Raw genomic sequence first — 21780 nt, forward strand, 5'->3', positions numbered from 1 at the left:
CGAGGGCCGTTCCGCCAGGGGCCTTAGTTCGACCTACTTCCCCTCCTTCGTTTCCCGAGAATGTCGAGCAGAAAAGCTCGAATGGCAGGCACTTACCAGCCCTATTTCTCACAGTGGAAGATAACACAGAGAGGGTACGCAGCATGCATCAGAAAAAGTAAGCGGAAACTTTCAAGAGGGGCCAGAAAACGTCGAGTGCAAAACCGCAAAACATAGGTAGTGAATCGCGCTGAGCGGGTTTTCACAGTTCAAGAGAGTGGCAGAAAATGTCTAGCTGATGGCGGGCGCGAGACTCGCACCAGCCGCATGAGCATCAGCAACGTAGCGGCGGCCGAAGAGCGTTTTCCGGAAAGGTGCTGAGGAAAAAGAAAAAGTAAAATAAAAAGAAAAGCGCTCTTGTGTATTGTGGACACAAAAATATGCCTGGTGCGAAAAAGTAATTAGGTAATTTAATTATAATTACCGTCGCTGGAGTAATTCATTAGATTACTAAATTACCTGCTACAAAACATAATGAATTGCATTACTAATTACTGGAACAAGTAATTAAATTACTTTAATTTCATTACAGTAATTACATTACTGCCAGCTCTGCAGCTTCCTGATAATTGATACAACATGAAAGGCGGTGAGCTGGTGCGGTAACAGGGCTGTCAAGTGATGAGTGGTAAAACTTCTGAAAAAACCAGAGCCTAGAAATTTTGCGCCGCGGATCGAGGCTAAGAAGATTAGCTTGAGATTTAGGTGCGGTGACACTGGTATGATAAGAGTAGTCTGAGTAGATGAATCTTACTGCACGATTTTACACTGATTCGAGTGTTTTAGTAAGATTAAATTAATGTGGGTCCGAAATGTTAGATGCGTATTCTAGTTTGGGTCGGACTAGTGACAGGAAAGATAGTAGCTTTACCAATGGAGGAACTAAGCGTAGGTTGCGGCGTAGGAATCCAAGGACGCGATTCGCAACATTAGCTATGTTTATTATGTGAGATGATCAAGTTAGATCGTTTGAAAAAGTAATGTTTAGGTATTTATATGAAGGTACAGGGATATGAGTGAACCACAAATGGCGTAGTTAGGAGTTGGGTAAAATTGCCTACGATGAAAAGAAACGAGGGAGGTTTTGTTAGCATTCAAAAACATTAGCCATTTAGCACACCAGTCCTCGATATGGTGAAGATCAGACTGGAGGGCGTGAACGTCAGTGCTGTTATTTATAGGACGATAAACAACGCAATCGTCTGCGAATAAGCATATGTTTGATGAGATATTAGCAGGTACGTCGTTTATGTAAATTAAGAAACCTAAGGGATCGAGAACAGTGCCCTTGGGCACTCCAGAAGCAACCGGGGATTGGGGCGAAGGGTGGTTATTAGCATGAACGAATTGTTGTCGGTTTGACAAGTCACGAATCCAGTTACAAAGTTGAGAGTCGAGGTTTAAACGCGAAAGTTTTAATCAGAGACGTTGGTGTGGAACTTTATCGAAAGTATTTTCGAAATCTAGAAAGAGGGCTTCCACAGGTATGTCATAATCAGCACTTGAACTTAGATCGTTAGTAAAAAGAGCAAGCTGGGTTTCACAAGAAAGTCCTTTTAAGAAACCTTGTTGGCTCGGGTGCAAAAATATTACAGACACTAAGAAATTTACAACATGCGAGTAAATTATATGCTCCATTAATTTTGATAAAACACTGGTGACTGAAATGGGACGATAACTGCTGCTTGAGGTTAACCTTTTTTCGATGCGGGAACGATCGTGTCCACCTTCCACCACTCCTGGTGAGAGAGATTGCTGAAAAATGTGTGATAAAAGGAGGCTTGTGGCACTCTTCGTGTTTTTTAGTATCTTCGAATTGATGCCGTCAACACCCACGGATGACGTTAATTTAAAAACTTCGATTGCTTTTAGAACCCCATTAGAAGTAAAGGTTATGTTGGGCATGGCCGGGTGATCAGAATAAGGAAATTAAGGGAGATCGCCGGCTGGTTCTTGCGTAAAAACAAACCAGAAGGAGGAGTTCAATATTTGGGGAATGTCATGTTTGGGAATGAGCGAGTTGTTCTGATCGCATAATGATATGGGCTTTGATTGACCGGGGTTGATCATTTTCCAAAATTGCCTGGGATTGCTATGCAACATCGCGGGCAAAGTAGAAGAAAGAAACGTGCGTTTGGCTCGAGCAACAAGAGAATCAAACATTGTTTCGGTAGCCTCGTATTTGTCCGATGCCCGTGCCTGCTGTTCGACAGTTTAACTGATCTAAACTGCCGTTGTTGTTGTGGTTGTTGTTGTTGCTGTTGTTGTTGTTTGTTGCTGATACGTTTGAGCAGGTTATTGAACCACGGAGTTGATGCTTGCTCAATAACAGAGATAGTGGGAATTTACGTTGTGATTAGATCTTTCATTTTGTTTTTAAAAAAATATCAACAGAACGTTTTGCAAAGTCAGTGAGAAACCAGCTGCAGAAAGCGTCTCGTTCTTCGTTCATGCTTTTGTAGTCACCTTTATCATACAGTGTTAAAGTTTTTTTCACTTTTTTGGGGTGCGAAAGTTGACACTGAAATGTGGCGTGTATTGTTACGCGATCACTGAAACCGGGTAGATATGTAATTGACGACATGTTTTCAGGATGCGAAACAAGTACAAGGTCAAGAATGTTACGAGAATGATCAGTTTGCTCGGTTGGGGAAGAAACAAGTTGCGATAAACCAAATGTGAGGCACGTGTTAACGAAGTCGCTTCCTGTGTTGTGTTTGGATGTAGTAAGTGCCAGGTCGGCCCAGGTTATTGTAGGAAAGTTAAAGACACCGAGCAGAAGAATGGGAGCTTGCTGATATGACGTAGTTATCCTTCGGAGGGCTTCATGAATTTCAGGAATAAAAAGGGAATCGGCATCTGGTGGGCGGTAACAAGCAGCAATATTAATGGGTGGGTAGGAAGCATTACAGGATATAAACGTGGCTTCCAAAGGGGAGGGCGTGCTAATGGCAACGCATCGCAGGTTGCGATGAGCAGCCAACAAAACTCCTCCGCCGCGTTTAAAGTCCCTTGATACTTATTTTACAAGTAACGACTACCAGTATACAAATGACAAAGCACATTCCGCTGGAAGAAAATGGCGGCATTCAGTTGATACCTCTGCTGTGCGCCGCCATTCGCTTTCTAAAACCTGCACCGTCACGCAGTCGGCGCTTCAAAGAATGTCGCTACTTGTAGAAAGCTCTTATCTAGGGAGTTTAGCCGCGTTTGCTCGCACGATCGCGCCGAAAGATATCAAAGTTAGGAAAAGAAGATAACAATTCTGTATCACAAATTGATTAATTTAACCACGTTTCGGTGAGCACGACAAGATTACATTGAGTGGTATGAATGAGACTGCGAAGCGATTCTCGTTTGGGCAAAATACATTTTGATGTTCGCATTAAGGAAATATAAGCAGCTGTTGTTTGAACGCACAGAAAAGTTTGTTGATAGCTACTAGGGACGTGGAATAACCTCTTGTGTAGTGTGATCGTATACGTAAGTCGTGTTAATTTTGAGTTTATCATGACGGAGCCTGAAGGGACTGAGTTGGTTTTTATCAAATTCAAGCAAATGTTTTCGAGCAGTGCGTGTGTTTGGCAAGTATAGTCTTCGGAAATACTGTAGCTGGTACTCTTAAGTTTTTTAGCAAATGAAAGAACTTGCTCTCTGATTTTGAAATGTGCGAACTTTATAATAATAGGTATATTTTTGTTTGGCTGGAAGGTTCCAATCCTGTGGGCTCGCTCGCTGTCTGTCGGTTGGAGGGGTACGTGTAGCCCTGGCGCTGCAATGCTCATTATTAGGCTTTCTGACTGGGTCCCTGTTTCGCGTTGATTATTTGTGCGTCCGACAAAGATATGACTTGTTCGACGAGCCCTGTCTTCAGAGTCGTCGAATCTGGCTGTCAGGTGAGCGATTTCTATAGCGCTGTCCTTGGCGAGAGTCTGAACGCTTTCGATTTGTGACTTGATTGTAATTTAGACGAGGAATCCTCTTCTATATTCGTAAGTCTTTTTTTTTTTTTTAATATCGTTGAACGTTCTATCATGTTCTCATAGTTGTGAACGGATCGATTTCATTTCCTCTAAGAGTGATGTTTGCACAGATTGATGTCGTTTAGGGCCGACATTTTGTGGTGTTTTCAATGGTATTCATACATGTAGAACGAGGATGGGGACCAAGATTCAACTTTAACATCCCCAGATAAAAGCAGTAGTTTCAGTATTACGCATGCACATTCATAGACAATAGTAACATAATAGCCTGGGCTCGGGAGTCGGCAGCACTAGCAACGCGGCGTAATTACGCGATGTATGTAAAGAGCAGCAAGTTATTACCCGAGCAAAAAACATGCGGCGCAGGTGAGCAAAACTCATTGCAGGCGTGCCGCCGAGCCCAATGAAGCAGATGCAGATCTCGGGCAGTCTTTTATCGCAGAGTAGACGCTCGAGTGATGAAGGTGTCGATGTTGTGGCCTCTTGCGACGGGTGCAGCGGTACGGGCGATGTCAGGCGGTGCGGCAGCTCGTTCAGAGGCATTGTAGAAAGGTTGTAAGTGGACAAGGCTTCCATAGTATATAGACAACAGGTTCGACATCAGCACGGGAGCGCCCAGGTGATGCCGGGCCAGCGAGAGCAGACTTCCATCGGTGACGTACGGGGCGCTGGTGAGCGAAACCCACTGCAGGCGTGCCGCCGAGCCTAATGACACCTTAGCGGCTCCGACGCCACACCTCAGCTGTCGCAGTGTTTCACCTTACGAGTTGCCTAAGTGTTCTGACGTTTCCGCTCTTCGTTCGCGAAATGTACATCTTGCAGTCACGTTTGACGGACAGGGAACTTCTTGAACCTTCAGAATTTGTGTGTGCCATTTCCACATGCGTAATTGCGTTCTTTCTATAACGCGAGCGCTGTTTTAAAGCGGGCATGAACGAGCAGACAGCATGACAACCGACGACGCAGCGTGCGCGCGCGCGTGCCTCCGAGCCAGGGAGGGGGTCGTGCTTCCGAGGGACCCGGGAGAAGCACGACGGCGCATGCGCGGTAAATCACCGCCTCATGTGCAGTCACGTCTCCTGCAAGAGCGACGGTCGCTCCTGCAGGAGACTTGGAGGTCAACATTTGAGACCATTTCGATAGTCTGTTCCGCAAGCGGAGCATATACATTTACTGTAATCGGAAATAGAGGAACGGTGTATCACACTAAAAAGAAAAAAATAAACATTTACAAATCTCTGTAATGCGAAATTAGAGCGCAGCTCTTGAGGAGGAGGAGGGGAGGGTACGGAGGGGAAGGCATGCCCCTCCTCCTCTGATCCTCGTCCTCCCCTCGGTTCCTCCTCGTCCTCCCCCTACGTCAATTTTCCCGCTAAATCTAGCGGAGAAACTGACTTTGTTCATAAGTGACTTGACAACAAGTAATGTGACGTCATTTTCCCTGCTAAATTTAGCGGGGGATTGAATGGTGTTGAGGTCACGTGACGTCAAATTTCCCGCTAAATTTCGCGCGGTTACGCCGACGGTAACGGCGACGCCGCTCAACCCGGAAACGAACGCGATAAAAGCTGTGCTCTAAAAAAAAATTATATATATATATATATATATATATATATATCCCTTGTCACGTGAAATACACCCCAAACCTTCAGTTCGATGTACCGCGCACTCACGTTGAACCGACGATACCAACTTTCACAAGCGGCTTGATAGCCAAGTTGTACAACTCGGCTAGCAATAGACGCGCACGCGCACGCAGTGTCTGAACCCAGCTACAACTACAGCGTTAACGTTAGCAGACGACGTTCGGAAGATGGCGTCTGCCGTTACTGGCTTTAGACGCTGCGTTCGTGCGTTCCTCCATAAAGCGAACGCTTTGTTGCTTTATCGTAAGGAAGGACGCGGCGAGGTGGCGAGGTCAAGTGCGTACTTGGGCTCTTTCGCCATGCTTTTCAGTAGGCGGAACGTGAACAAAAAGAGTTCGAACGAAGGACTACGCAGGTGGCTGGCGTTCTCCAGCGCTTAATACTTGGCGAGCTGTTACATTTAGGGGCCGGGATGCAAGTCTGGCAAAGCACTTTATTGCGAAGTGCAACACAGGCAGCCTCGGGACCAACAACTAGTGGTACATCAAATCGGGGCTCAATATATACAGATAAGATACACCGGACGCAGGCGCACAGCACTCTGACGTCATACATAAAAGTGCATACTTCATGGCATGCTGTTATCATAAACACGCAGATACGACACGAGCCTTACACGAAAAGTATGGAACGAAGTTTCTTGTACTGCTGCTTAACTGCCAGTGTGCCAAGATATTATTTGTGACTTAATGATTCCGTGGAGAAATTAATCTTCGATGTGCATAATAGGGAGTTTTAAAATGACGTATTCAATTTCAGAGCACGCTACGCAAGAGAGTTTTAGAATAGCGTTTCTCCGCCGCGACGCAAAAGCACAAGCATCTCGTGCTTGCAACGACACAAAGATACATAAACACTTTTTATTTCACACACGAAATGCTGTAACTTAAAAAAAAAAAAAAAAAAAAAAAAAAAAGTTTTTTTGGTGTTGAGTAACACTTTAGATTTGCTTAAAGGGCCCATGAAACAATTTTTGGGTTGGGATAAATCATTTTAGATTGGGATTTTACTAATAGCACATCCTTCAGTGGACCAAAAGAAAAAAGGTAGAAAGTCAAAAGCCTGACTTCCAGTGCGAAAATTTGAAAACAGAGCGGACTATTTCGCACCTCCTCCCCTTCGCAACCTCTCTGCCTTTTCACTGTGATACATCCGCGGTCCCAAAAGCGCGTCATCGGGTCCAAACTGACGTCACACGCAACCGGACCTCACTTATTCCCTTCACCCCTAAGCTGACATTGTGCTAGAAGCTACGCGCTTGCCCGACCAATCAGCCGCCTCCCTTTCATCACCTGACTTCATTCTCTGCAGCCGCATTTGCCACACTCACGTAGCGAGTGTGGCTGGCCCAACGAGCACGTAGCTTCCACAGCACTGCCAGCTTCGGAATGAACGGGGTGGGGAAAGCACTTTTGTCTGAATTTTGAGCGACGGGCTAATCTTCTAGGGGGACAATGGCTCTGTCCGGTTACACAAACCAGATTCCGAGCGAGAAGGGCCTCCCTTCTTTTCGTCTTCTTTAACTGTTTGGTGGAATGCGCGATTTATGAGTTGAGGAGGAAAGCTAAACAAGAAAAAGTTGGAAAAGCGTTTCATGACCCCTTTAAACATGACAATGCGACGCGAGCGGTCGACCGGTCGTGCCCGCCTGCGTTGCCTCGGCAAGATAGGTCTCGTCTGACTGACCTTCGCACACCGTACCTTCGCCGAGAAATGTTCGCGCGTCGCAAGCATCAACTTGCCGGTGATCGTTACCCACCTTACTGGGTTTTCCAAACCGAGCGTGGTTAGCGTTCGGCGCATGCGCAGTGGCGACGACGCTATTCCTTGCGTGCGCAAAGCTTTAGCGTGCGCTATTCTAAAACTCCCTAATAACAATCACAACCTCTGCGCGCTGCCCGTGTGGCCGTGGCTGCTTACGTTGCACTTGCATCAACGGGTGTATCTCAAAAGGTCTCATTCGCATTTTGATCCATTTTCGTTTGGGTCTTCGCGGCTGAACCTTCTCAAAACATCCAGATTTGTCACATTTGGGCCCATGCTCATTTGGTCCCGTTGGCGTTGCGACAGAATGGCACTTGTTCGGCGCGTGTGAAATATAAAACGACTGGATTGACCATAGTTTCACACAGCTCAGGGGCATCAAAAGAGTAGGGGAGAGAGGAGGGGGGGGGGGGGGGGGGGGGTCTGCAGAGAGATGACGTCACGGGCGATGCGCTGCCCAGATCTATTTTGTTGTCCTCCTATAGCCATGTCACTCAAAGCTGATCATATCTTCCTAAAAAGGATGGCGTGTATCGTTTTTCTTTTCCTTAAAAAAATTACCTTGGTGGCTTAAAGGGGGGGGGGGGGGGGGGGGGAGAGCGTTTCCCCTTCCCCCCTTCACTGCTTGTGGTCACAACATCGAACGAGTCAAAATGTTCAACAGGCCGCGTGACACTCGAGCCAGAACGTCCACCGGATCAGAACATTCAAGTACGGTCGAAACATCCACTGAGCCAAATCATCCAACCAGTCAAACCATCCATCCGAATTCAATGAGTCAAAACACCCACCTGAACGTCGACGTTTTCAACCTTGTATGGTCCGTGGCATAGCCAGAAATTTAATTCGGGTTGTGCTTTCCTTTGGTGGTGCGGTTCGCGGATCGAGGCAAGATGGGATAAAGGAAGTGTGTACGAACACGTTCACGCGCAACGCGACGAATAGCGCAGCGTAGCCCCGCGGTCTTCGCGTAGCTGACGACGGAATAAATAGAGCATGGTGACGACGGTGGTTTTCCAATAAGGCCTCGCACGAGCGCCGCATTCGGGAATCAGGATGTCGCATTTCAGGATGTCGCCTTCGGGAATCAGGTTCAGATCGCATTTCTGCGATCTGAACCTGCCGTTCTTGCCGTGTGTTGTTGAGCAAAATTCGTGCACTCGACTGGGCGAGTGTGTGCGTGGACATGACCACTCCGAGGATGCGCTACCCCCCCCCCCCCCCCCCCCCCCCCTCCCAAAGAAGTTTCGTAGGCCTAACGTGCCGGATGCACATGCACGTTGTGCCGGTAAAAGCTGGAAGCTCGACGACCCGCCAAAGGTAGATTTAAATGAAATGAAGGATGACCTATATGTGCTATCCATTATCACATGCTAGTCGTACGCACCAGCAGCCGTTCCCGATCGAAACAACAAGCGCCGTCGAATGTACGGGAACGGCGAACCTATGGAGTGAAACATCTGCACTGTTTAGCCGGCCAGAAATTGTAACCTGGAGTGTTTCGGCTTCTAAACGATAGTGGCGTATACGCGATCAAAATGGGCTCCGAAAAGTGTGCTACTATTTCGAACGCGTAACATTGCGTAATTAGGCATCGTACCCTGTCTTCGGTGTCAGTTTCTTGAGTCAATGTGAAAGGCAGCTATGATGATGGCATACTGGCCATCTGTCAGAAAGAGGTCGCTGTGGAATATCGAGTACGTCGCTTCCATCGAAGTGTTCCGACGGATTCACCGGAGTCGCTTGGCACGACTCCGGCGAACCTGCCAAGCAGTTAGCTTCGACAGACGCAATATGGAGATTTTTTTTTTGTCGACATTCAAGTAATATTTTTGAAAAAAAAAATGCTGGTTTGCACCCGTTATCTCTACCCCTTTCTTGTTTTCGAACTGCCATATACAGCCCCAGATCACTGCTTCGAGGCATGACCACGCGACCAACACCATCTGAAGTATAGCCAATGCACTAGAATTCTGGAGTCATCACAGAGAGATCGAACAAAAACACACACATGAGGACGTGGGTTCCGTCTGCGTTCGGCTGAGCCTCGTATCTAATGAACGCGTCGCAGGACGCTCAGTTGGCGCCATCCGACTGTGATGACTCTCATGGAGGAAGAAGAGGGCGTTCGCTGACTCTGAGTATTCTAGGTGGTGTTCCCTACCACACCTAGAGCCCTAAACTCGTCAAACACAAAGTTGGAGCCGAAAGTTCGCGGAGCGCGCTGATTGGACGTCCGCGGCAAAAACGCGAAGTCATCGTCGTGGTTGTCCAATCGGTGCGCTCCGTCAACTTCGGCCCGAACTTTGTGCTTGACGAGTTTAGGGCCCCTAGGGGGGTGGGTAGGGAAATCACTGACCGAGATAGTGACGACGTCGGACTGAAATGACTTCTAAGCGCCATTGTGAGCGGGACTTGCGAAGATCACTTTTAAGAAGCGATTTTAATTTTTAACTTGCTTGTTTGTGCCTTGATTTTTTGTGAGTGAATTAACAGCCCTTACTGGATGTGTTACCTAACTGTTGATGTTTCACACTTTTTTTTTCATAACTAGGGTGTACTTTTTGTAGTTGGAAGTTGTTTCTGTAAACAAATAAAATACAGCCAACTACACTGAGCTTTCAGCACAGCAAAGCAAATAGGGCGTATAGACGCTTTAAACAAGCGCCAGATTGAGCCGCCATTGCCGACCTTCTCTTGTCTTACCGAGATGCCGATCCACTGAAGTGGGCGTTGATAAACCTCCACAAAGTTCTATGCTGGTGAGGACACAGTAGCACCTAAAGTGGCAATAACCTGTCCCACTGTGGCAATGACATGGTGAAGTGAACGGAATAAGAGGAAACAAAAACTGAAAGTCGGTTGTGGCAGCGCCCATGCACAGCTAGCTGTCTGAAAACGTCTATACTCTCAAAAGTGGTTGCTTGCAGAGAGTTGGAGCTTTCTTGTTTATTTTATTTGGTGGAACGGGGAGCTTTCTTCAGTATTTCAGCGCGTCTGTAATTTAGAAATAACAAGTAAGAGCGTCGAAGCGAGGCATGTGACCCCACCTCACGGGAGCGTTTGTCACTGCGCCAAATGCGAGGCCCGGAGTAGTCTGGCTGCGAAACCAGCCAACTTCGAATGAACGTCCACCGCCGTAACATTGCCGTTCGCTAAAGTAGCGAGTTCTTCGGGAACAGTTAATGAGACAACCATACTCACAATTTTTCCGCCAATCTGCGGCGGGTGCTAATGCCAGGGCAACGGTTCGAGCGGAAGAGATCGATTACAGGGATGAGATTGTTCAACCACTTTTCTAATGCCACGTTGTTCTCGGAAAAGACGTGATCTTAATTAAATATTGTTGCCTCAGACTACACAGTTCGCCAAGCATGGCTTGCGTTGACGTCACATCAGCCGCCATTGGTGCGTACCATGCTCCTGTGCCGGTATATCTTGTGCAGCATACATTTGGCACCATCGAACTTGTTTTTCTCGGCAAGGCTTGGTTCTGGCAAGGCTTGCCGAGAAGAAAAAAAAATGGATGGTGCCAAGTATATGCTGCACAAGGTACGGGCACGGGAGCATGGTTCGGAGCAATGGCGGCAGGTACGGTACCATATGACGTCACGTGCAAGGCATATGAGTCCTTGGGGTTTGAATGAGATTTATGGATAATTTTAGAAGGTCACGGTTTAGATAGAATGTCGTTTCTAAACTAACTCGCCTGGGTAGTCTCTCTCACAGAGATTCTCCTGAAATATTTTGGAATAGGTCGTCTTCACTTTCGGCCCTCGAGGTCACTTTCAAGTCTCCGTGCGCCCGTAGCTTTAGCAACTGCTTCAGTGGGCCTGCGGAGGGAACGCGGACACTAATCTATGCACACTTAGCAACAGCTCTAAGTTCAAGCAGATACAACGAGAAAGAACGTCCATCCGAGTCAGAAAGTCTAACGCGTCAGAAGGTCCAAAGATTCAGAACATCCACGAATGGATGTTTTGACTCGGTGGATGTTATGACGCGTTGAATGTTACCACACGGAAGCTTTAAATCCGGCCAAAATTTCCCTACCCGTCCCCTGAATTGTCTACTATAAATGTCGGAAATGCCCGTGAAAGGGGGGGGGGGGGGTACGCCCCTTTCCTCTGCCTCTTTATTCCGGGGGCGCTGACGAGCCTTGCGCACGGAAAGCTCGTCCACCCGCAACCTGAAGCAACATTAACCTTGTCAAGGTCTCGTCGCGCTTGATTAGATTAATGAACGAGAAGACGCTGGGATGGGCTCTTCCAGACATGTATTCTCCTGTGACATGCCTCCATGGAATTGCTTGTTACTGACCCCTACCTCCCTGATGGTTCCACTGCTCGAAGTAGAATGTTTGATGTGTCAGCGTCACGCGCCTTCCACGAGGAGGGTCACCGAGCCTGCCAGACAGAGACCCAGACAGTCGACCACAAATTCGTCCAGACTGGGCTTTCCCATTGTACCTCCATGGAGCCCCCAAAATCGGGCCCCCCTGGTTTACGTGACCCGGGCGGGATTCTGAGGCGAGAGGAGCAAGGCGTCGGGTTACGTCTTACCGAGAAGCCCCTTCGCAAGAGAGACGACTTCGGGACGCCGTGCGAAACGGACAAGACGACCGCTCTTCCTTCCGACATAATGTAACCTGTGTAACCGATTGTAACCCCAATTAATAAACGTCTTGTTAACTTTAAATCAGCCCCAGCCTTAAACTTACGATTACCTACGAACTCCCAAAAACCTAACGAATAACTTGACAGATCCAATCTGGATGAGTGGTACACTCGTCTAGATCGCATCAAAAATTCAAAATCAAGCACTACAATTAGCTAATGAATACTACGCGACATGCCCCCATCACATGACCACGGGCGAGGAAATTAGATGGAGGAATAAAAGAAAGCGTCACGATCTCTGGCATCACGCGCTCAATCGGATGCCATTTGAATACGTGCTCTGGGGCCCTCCCAGTTTTCTCAGGGAAAGCCCACACTCTACACCAAATAAAAATGGCACTCGCGCTGAGCAGCTCACGAAAGCGCGGCGCGCCGGGGCACGAATTCAGAAAAGCACCGTTAACTGATGGGGATGAAGCCCTGAACACTTAAAACGCACGGAGACTGACCGCGCCTTGGGACCGACCTTACCACACAGAAGTAAAACACTCCGCTGTGTGCCTCGTGCTCCAGGAACCGTTGGAATGCGATGGATGAAATGCGAATGGGGCAAATACGACGGATCAAAGACGGGTGTTTTGAGAAGGTCGAAAAAGGGGAATGGGGCTAAAATTGCAAGCTCCTGGCGTGGGATCAGCAGGCCGCATGGCCGCATCGAACACCAGTGAGCGCGCAAATAAGCACCATTGTATTGGCCGGCAAGCTGCGGTCATCTAGACGAGTGGCGGTGGCGGTGAACGACATGAGGGCCGCATGCCTCCAAAGCTGTTGGCTAGATGGTGCAAGTTTCTGCCGATACAGTGCAGTTTTGTTTACTGCCCAAGTTTCATATCTCCTGAGCTGCCGTGTGGGTGTTTGTTTATGAGCATTTCTGAGCTCGGAAGACACGCTGCACATAATCTTTCCAGAATTCGTCCACAAACCTTATTTAAGCCAACTCTAGCTAGTGCGGAGGGGACAGTGTCGTCGGATTTATGCGAAGTACCACAGTAAAGGCCCGTTCACACACTTGCAACCGAGTACGACTGAGAGAGACAAGACCGGTTCTTAAGCCTCTTGCGACGGCTTACGACCAGCTCCGCAGCAGCGCATCCGGTCCTAAGACGTCGCAAGAGGCTTAAGAACCTGTCTTGTCTCAGTCCGTCCTACTCGGTTGCAAGTGTGTGAACGGGCCTTAAGTTCATTTTTGCAGGGTGCGAGGAACCGCCACAGCTAACACCATCTAGGATAATGAAGGCCTCCGAAGGCCCCCCATCTTTCTCCACAGGCACGTAGCCAGGATATTGTTTCGCTCATGACAAAATGTTATGAGGGGGAGGGGAGGCCCCAGCAAAATGAAAAATTTCGGGCCCCCCCTGTTCGGAACGTTCGGAACGGACGACGGCCAAGTGACAGCAGCTCAGCTCGTGACCACAACCAAAAAAGCCCTTTAATCTCACGCGCCGCTCCTTATATAATCCTCTATAAATGATGGTGTCCTCTGGTGAGCAATAAGAAAAAACACCATCACTTCAGTAGCGCCCACTACATCTCCCCTCTTAAGACCTATAAGTCCAATCGCCTTGGCGGTCGAATCTCACGACCGCAACGTGTGCGTCTCAGCCGAAGTCCTTCTTGCTGAGGCTCTTGCGATGATACTCGTTGACCCTCAACAGGCAGAGACTGCTGTGAACTAGCCGACGGTTCTTCTTCTGCTTGGCCGTTTGAGAAGGGGACAAGATGCTGACGGTTTCGCTGCAGAGTGCCCCTGGGCGTTTCCACCACATATGACCGTGGTCGCTGAGCGGGGCTGAGTATACGGCCTCGGCAATTGACGTCCTTAACCCACACGTCATCCCCCAACTTCAAGGGAGTCAGAGGACTTGAACTATGCCGGCGATTGTAGTTCTTTGCCTGCTGTAACTTGTTTGCGGCATCTCTCGCCTTAAAGTTCTGATGGCTGGGCAATGCTGGCTCAAGTCGTTCGGGTAAACCAGGAAGTCGAGTTTGAAGTTTTCTCCCCATTAACAACTGTGCAGGAGACACGCCATTGACACCAGGTGTGTCTCGGTACGCTAGGAGGGCCAGGTACGGATCAGAACTTTTTGCGAACAAGTCCTTCACGGTACGCACCATACGCTCTACTTCGCCGTTACTCTGGGGGTACCGCGGGCTGCTAGTCTCATGGCGAAATCCGTACGCCTGAGCAAAGTTTGAAAACTCGTGAGATGCAAACTGCGGTCCGTTATCTGACCGGACGACGTCCGGGATCCCACAGCGAGCCATGCAACTCTTGACAGCCGAGATGACTGCTTGCGCAGATGTAGATCCGAGAGAGATGACCTCAGGAAACCTTGAGTAGTAGTCTACAATCAGAACGTAATCACGTCCTTTTAGCTGGAAAAGGTCTATCCCGAGGCGCTGCCACGGTCTTTCTGGCGTTGGAGTCTGCATCATCGGCTCAGAGTGTACCACACGAGTTTCGGCGCATTTGGCACACTGGGCTACAAGATGTTCGATGTGTAAATTGCAGTTCGGCCACCAAACGCTTTCTCTGGCGCGTTCTTGACAGCGGCGAACGCCCTGGTGCCCTTCGTGCAGTAAGGCCAGGATACTCTGTCGGAGAGCGGACGGAATGACGATGCGGCGATCTAGAAGTAGTACGCCTTTGTAGACGCTCAATCGTTCTCTCTCCTTCCAATACGGAGCAATGTGAGCTGGCACTTTGTTTTTGCTGGGCCAACCTCTTCCACAGTAAGTTACTACCATGGAACACTCCCCATCTTGCGTTTGGTGCTGGCGGACTTCTTCCAGTCGACTCGCCACCGCTGGCGGCAGGTCTTTGAAGACTTCGCCAATAAAGAGTTCCACACTCCCTACTTCTTTCGAAGCTGGCGCGTCACAAGGTGCTCGTGAGAGTGTGTCGGCAGTCGCCAAGAGCTTTCCCGGTACATACTTCATGTTGTACTGATAACGCATCAGCTTGATTCGCATGCGTTGCACCCGCGGTGGCAAAAGCTCCAGGTCCTTTCCTCCGAGAAGGGCGACAAGAGGAAGGTGATCTGTCTCGACCTCGAAGTTCAGACCACGAATATACTGGTCGAACCGTAAGACGGCCCACGTTACGGCTAGAGACTCCTTCTCCGTTTGACTGTAGCGACCCTCCGTGGGAGTGAGGGATCTGGAAGCAAAGGCGACAGCCCGCCGAGTCCCCGAAGGTTGCTCTTGAAGCAGCACGGCTCCCAAACCATAAGAACTGGCATCTGCAGATACTACGGTAGGGTAGCGCGGGTGGTACTTTGCCATGCATGTTTCAGAGCTAAGTAGTGACTTGAGGCGGGCGAAAGCCTCCTCTTGGCTAGGACCCCACATCCAGACGCTGTTCTTGTTTAACAGAGAGCGAATTGGTGTGGTAACGTCAGCAAGGTGTGGAATGAACCGTCCGATGTGATTAGCCATCCCAAGCAACCGGCGTACACCGCTGATATCTTCTGGTGGCATCAAATTCTTGATGGCTTTGATTTTGTCTGGATCTGGCGAAATTCCTTCGGCATCCACTACAACGCCTAGGAACTTGACAGAGGTGATGCGGAATTCACACTTTTTCTCGTTCAGTGTAACCCCAGCTTGTTCCAGGCGACTCAAGACATCGGCCAGACGTTGATCGTGTTCGCGACGATCCCTCCCAAAGATTAGAATGTCGTCAATCATGTTGACGACACCCGAGAGACCTTCAAGAAGTCTTGACATCAGGCGTTGAAAGTACTCCGGTGCCGATGCGATGCCAAATGGAAGACGCTTGTAGCAATACCGGCCGAAGGGAGTGATGAACGTCTTGAGCTCTTCACTGTCACGACTAAGTTTCACCTGATGGAAGCTGGACCTAGCATCGAGCTTGGAAAATATCTGAGCTTCACCCAACTGACCCAGTATGTATTCGACAGTGGGCAAGACGTAACGTTCTCGCTGAATCACTTGATTCAGCTTTGTCAAGTCCACGCACAGTCTGTACCCGCCTGATGGTTTGGGAACAACGACTAGACCGGAACACCACTGAGTTGGCGTGTCGATTTTTCGAATGACACCTTGGGCCTCCATGTCATCCAGTTCCTTTTTCACGACACCTAGCAGAGGGATTGGAATCCGTCTTGGAACGCTCAGAGAAAATGGACGAACATTCGGCTGGAGACGGATGTGATACTCCTCTTGGAGTTCCCCCAAGCCTTGAAAAATCTTGGCTTGAGTTGATGGAACGTATTCCGTCGAGTCCTGGAACTGAATAACGCCCAGAGCTTCAATGGCAGGCAGTCCGAGAAGAGACGTGTGCTGATTTTGCACGACGTAGAGACGCTGGACCGTGAACTTACCACGCCACTCCCAAGTAGCCTTGAAAGTCCCCAGAACGTTCAGACGTAGGTTGCCGGGACCCGACACCTCGCCGTCGGCTTCGTCCAGGACAATAGGAAGCCCCGGAAAAGAGGGTGAAACAACGGTGACTTCTGCACCCGAGTCAATTCTGAACTTGGAAAGATGACCATTCACGCGCACCTCGGTGTATCTTGCATGCCGTGTGCTGACTGCGTGAAGCTCCACGGAGCCCAAGAGTTCTTTTCTCTTCTTAGCTTTGCAAACTTCTGCAAAATGGCCCTGCTTCTTGCAGAAATGGCAAGACGATTTCCGCGCTGGGCAATCTTTCCGCAGGTGAGGGTGACGTCCGCAATACTCACAAGTTGAACTGGCGGACTGCTCAGATTTGCCGTGATGGCGTGCCGATTGACTGGTCGCTATCTTCTTGCGTCTCGCGGTGTCGACGTTCAGGTTTTCGGGGGCGGTATTCCCGCGGGCAACACTGGAGCGTGACAGCCGCTCTTTTTCGGCGTCCTCATGAACACGGGCCTGACAGAGCGCTTCTTCCGCAGAGAGCCTCGTAGAACGACACAACTGGTCAGAGAGCTTGTCATCCCGCAACCCCACGACGAATTTGTCACGTACCAGGCGGTCTTCGACGTCCGCACTGTTGTAACCACAGCGCTTGACCAGGTTACGAAGCGACGTGAAGAAGTCGTCGACAGACTCGCCTTGCTCTTGCGTCCGACGGTGGAACCGGCGACTCTCGTATATTTCGTTGACGGGATGCACGAAGTGCCCGGCCAACTTCTCTTTGACGACCGCGAACGACAGGGTCTCTGGAGTTGGCGCTCCCAACGATGACAGGACGCTTCGAGCTTGCGGTCCCATGCAGTACAAGAGCGTGCGTACCTGCGCCTCGTCGCTGGCAGTATCGAGACCGGCTGCGAAGGCGTAGTCCTGATAAGTCGCGATCCACGTCGGCCATTTCGCCGGGCTGGTGAAAGTGAATGGAGCCGGAGGATGAAGTCCCGACGCTCCGACGCGAACCACTTGGATACGGGGTTCACCTTCCGCCATAATGACGGCGTTAACCAGCTTCTGACACCATGTTCGGAACGTTCGGAACGGACGACGGCCAAGTGACAGCAGCTCAGCTCGTGACCACAACCAAAAAAGCCCTTTAATCTCACGCGCCGCTCCTTATATAATCCTCTATAAATGATGGTGTCCTCTGGTGAGCAATAAGAAAAAACACCATCACTTCAGTAGCGCCCACTACACCCCCCCCCCCCCCCCCCCCCTCTGGCTACGTGCCTGTTCCACCATATGGAACGTCACCACAGTAGCATGGCACCAACTCAGCCATTGGACCCTAGCCCAATGGCGAGCGTCCTTCGACGCGTTGATTGGACACGAGGTACAGCCGAGCACTGACGCAGTACTCGTATCCAATAGGTGTCTTAGCTCCATCTCACTCTGATCACGTCAAAATTCCGGTGCACAGGCTCCGATTATTCTAGGTGGTGGTGTCACAGCTGCCCGGCGGCTCGTGACCCTCTACGTCAGGTAATTCGATTTCTTACGTCATCGGTGGTTAGGGGTCACATGATCACGCAGTTGGTCTCACGAGTCACATGGTTGTTGCGACTATGGGCGACGCGACCACGTAGGACCACATGTACGACTTCATGTAACCAGATGAAATGACGCCATGAGATCCCGTGAAATGACGTCATCAGTAACGTGATTGGACCGAGTTCTTTTGGGGGAGCCAAACGAGCATTTTGGTGCAGCAAAAAGGAAATTTTGAGCACAACTAGCACACAGTGATTTATGTGTTTGCCTACTTTGCCTTCCCACTTCTGCGCAACCTTGCGATAGCATCAATGGCATGGCAGGTTTGATTCCCTAGCAAGCTGTTTAGTTGTGCGTAGATGCTCCAGGCATGGAAACAAGATGTTGATTGATGAAGGACAGTACGAATTGCGTCGAATAGAAGTTTTAGGCATAAAATCAAACATAAACAAATAGTACATTCCACTGAAATAATGTTAGATTATAATAATTTCGAGAGCCCAAACTGATGTTTTTATAAGTTCGAAAGGTTGCAATAAAAATGCAGCTCTTAATTCACAAAAAAGAAAAAAAGAACAAAAAAGAAGCTGACATTGTTTTACTGAATATCAATGACATGTATTCAGAACTTCACGACAAAGATCAGCATGCAACGATAAATATGTCTTGTTGACGAAAAAAAAGGAAAATCCCGTCGAGCTCGTTAAGGTTATCCCCGATATTGCATTTACCGCTCCAGCTAATTTAGTTTTAATTTTCCTCTACTGATTGTGCCATCGAATGGATGAAACCTATATAAAGGTAATAACTAAGCGAGAGTTGGCATCAACACAACATAGAAGTGTCAGCGCAATGCTCACATATCCTTGATAAATTTAGATTGTGAAAACGATATGGTCAGAATATTGCAGTCTATATCATATACACTAGCCTCAATTTTATTCAGAAATCGTATGTAATGCCGCACTCTGAGGAAGTGATTTACCCTTAGCACGCGGGTAGCAATGCATGCAAAATCGCGATGCCTACTTTTTCGGTGGTCGCTTCACCGCAGTACAACAGTGCACGGGGACAAGAGCACTCGACAAAGCGAAAGGCCCGTTCACAGACTTGCGCTTGACTACAACCGACAGGGACAAGACCGATTTCTACTCACAAACTTGCGAGTTCTTAGAGCCCGGGAGGCTAAAACCGGCTTTTAAGCTTTTCCTGACAGCTAACGACCGGCTCCGCAGCAGCGCATCCGGTCGAAAGCCGTCACAAGAAACTTTAAAAAGTTCCGAGGACACCTAAGCCCTTCTTATGAGTTGTGAATGAGAAAGCATCAATGTCGAATCGAACGCCCCTGAGTGCTCCTTCGAGTTTTGCGGTGCGATTATTGAGGCGCCGCCACCCGAGAGGATAAAAGCTGGTTTTTAAGCCTTTCGTGACGGCTTACAACCGTCTTCGCAGCAGCGCAGCCAGTCGTAAGCCGTCACAAGTGACTTAAAAACGGTCGTGTCGAAGTCGAACGCAAGTGTGTGAACGGGCCTCAACAAACCAGCCAGAACAGACAACAAACATTAAAAATATTGTACAACGTCGGAGTATTGTCAATGTTCGATACAGAGATCAAATCTAATATGATGCTATTTGAAGCAATAATCAGAAGTTCTAAAAATTCCAACAAACCTTCCATAACAATCCACCCGTGTATACGATACCCGATTTATTATACCTTCCGTATTAATAAAGTGAAAATAAGTTTTGGCGCAAATGGCGCAACAAGCACATCACTGTCACCACAATATAGCTTATGTGATCATGCAACACACAGCGTGTCCCCCCCCCCCCCCCCCCTCTTCCAAAAAAAAAAAAAAAGAGTTTGTTTGTTTTTTTGCCGCAAAACTTATTTTCCACCCAAATGTAGCGGTAGCGGTCTGAACCAGATCCCAAAGTTTCAGCACGAACCGTTATCTTAATCCAAAGTTATGATTTTCTGAAAATTTCAATGGGAAAATGGGGCCGATTTTTCCCCGTTTTCGGTAACTGGCGCCATAGAGCTCTGTTAGCCGCCATTTTCCCATTGAGAATTTCCGAAAATCCAACTTTTGAATAAAATAAAGGTTAGTGCTGAAACTTAAGCATCTGGTTTGAACCGCTATCACTACCTTTGGGGGATAAAACAGTACAAAAGACAACGGACAGTGTAAAGAAGGACACAGACAGCGCTCTGTCTGTGTCCTTCTTTACCCTGTCCGTTGTCTTTTGGGCTGTTTTAACCTTTTCAGTATGTCACACCAACTCGCCCAGGCTTCAACCTTAGCTACCTTTGGACGGAGAATGAGCGTTCGGCGATGCATAGTTTATTTTTGCAGTAAAACAAACAAAACAAAACAAAAATTTGGGGGGGGGGGGGACATTTTGTATATTGATTACGTCATCACGTAACATCTAGCGATTAGGTGATCATGACTTTTCCCACCAATAGGGCAACAAAGGGTTTGCAACAACACGAGCTACTGGGCAAGGGGTCAGCGGTTCAATTCCCACTGGGTCACAGACTTGCAAAGGCAAGTGGCTATGTTAGCATGTTTTTGTGACACCATTTCGTGACTCTTTAAGCCCTGAAACCAGTGGCGTAGCTAGGCCATCCGGTACCCTTGTCTTTCTCAGATAGCGTTTGGCATCTGATCTCATTTTGTTTTTGGTTTATTTTCAATTGTATGCTACAGGAATTTGGATGGTTCTCTGAAAGGCTGATTTGGTTGTATTCATATTTAGATTTTTTTTTAAATAATTTTAAATAATGGGCGTATTTTTAGTTATCGGAGATTTCGAAACATTCTACTCAAGCTACCAAACTTAGTCGGCACCTCAAGAAATACAGTTGTCTGTAGGCACAGCTTTTATCCATGCACTTTGATTTAACCAATATGCACTTTGATTTAACCAATATGCAGCGCCTTTCTAAGAAACAAAATTTTTAGACAAAACCTTGAGTGGGATGGGGGGTGGGGGGGGGGGGGGGGGAACGAAGGACGACACAACAGACAGGGGGGGGGGGGGGGGGGGGAACGAAGGACGACACAACAGACAAAGTCCTTTGTTTTTTTGTTTTTTTCTAGTCTCAGAGTTTTTTCTTAAAATATGTTCAACCATCCCCATTTAGTTTGAGCCCTAACTTTTTGTTCACTGAAGTAGTATTCTATTAGCCCCGAGAAGTTCGCGTGGCGCCCCCTTATGGCGAACCGGGGTGACGTCACGGCGAGGAGAGAATTTTTCCCCGACTCGCCCCGCTCGCCCTGTGGAGGCTGTGACGACGGTAGCTGACGGCGCGCTCGTTTCTATTTAATGTTTTTGGCGTGTTTTTCGTAGGAAGTGTAAATTTTTATATGTGCCTTTATTGAGGTATGGCCTGTAGCTACAGGTGAAACTTCAACCAACATTTTAAGCATGGTTGACAGGGCAGGCAACGCATGAATCGGAGCTGGTATATGAAAATAAAGAAATACGGTCACAATTGCAGGAGCATCACTATAGATTTACATTTTGCACTATAAATGCTGCTGATGGTCTGAATGAATTGGCAGGTTATGTATATTATTTTTTTTTATCTCTGATTTTAAACAAGATCGCCGAGGCAGAAAAGCTGCATGCTGCCCGAGCAACATGTTAAATACAGCCTGGGCCATGAAGAGAGAATTACAAGTAAGACAGCCCAAGTGCAGGGGCAAAGTAAAAAAAAAACAAAAAAACAAGGAACATTTATTATATACATTGCTC

At 48.3% G+C, this 21780-nt stretch overlaps 1 pseudogene; it reads right to left on the reverse strand.

Moving 5' to 3' along the window:
• Nucleotides 1-1527: 1527 nt before the first annotated feature.
• LOC121833726 lies at nucleotides 1528-2142 on the reverse strand (annotated as a pseudogene).
• Nucleotides 2143-21780: the final 19638 nt, after the last annotated feature.

This window comes from Ixodes scapularis, unplaced genomic scaffold (assembly GCF_016920785.2).
Source record: "Ixodes scapularis isolate PalLabHiFi unplaced genomic scaffold, ASM1692078v2 PGA_scaffold9__187_contigs__length_104089568, whole genome shotgun sequence".
Classification (NCBI taxonomy): domain Eukaryota; kingdom Metazoa; phylum Arthropoda; class Arachnida; order Ixodida; family Ixodidae; genus Ixodes; species Ixodes scapularis.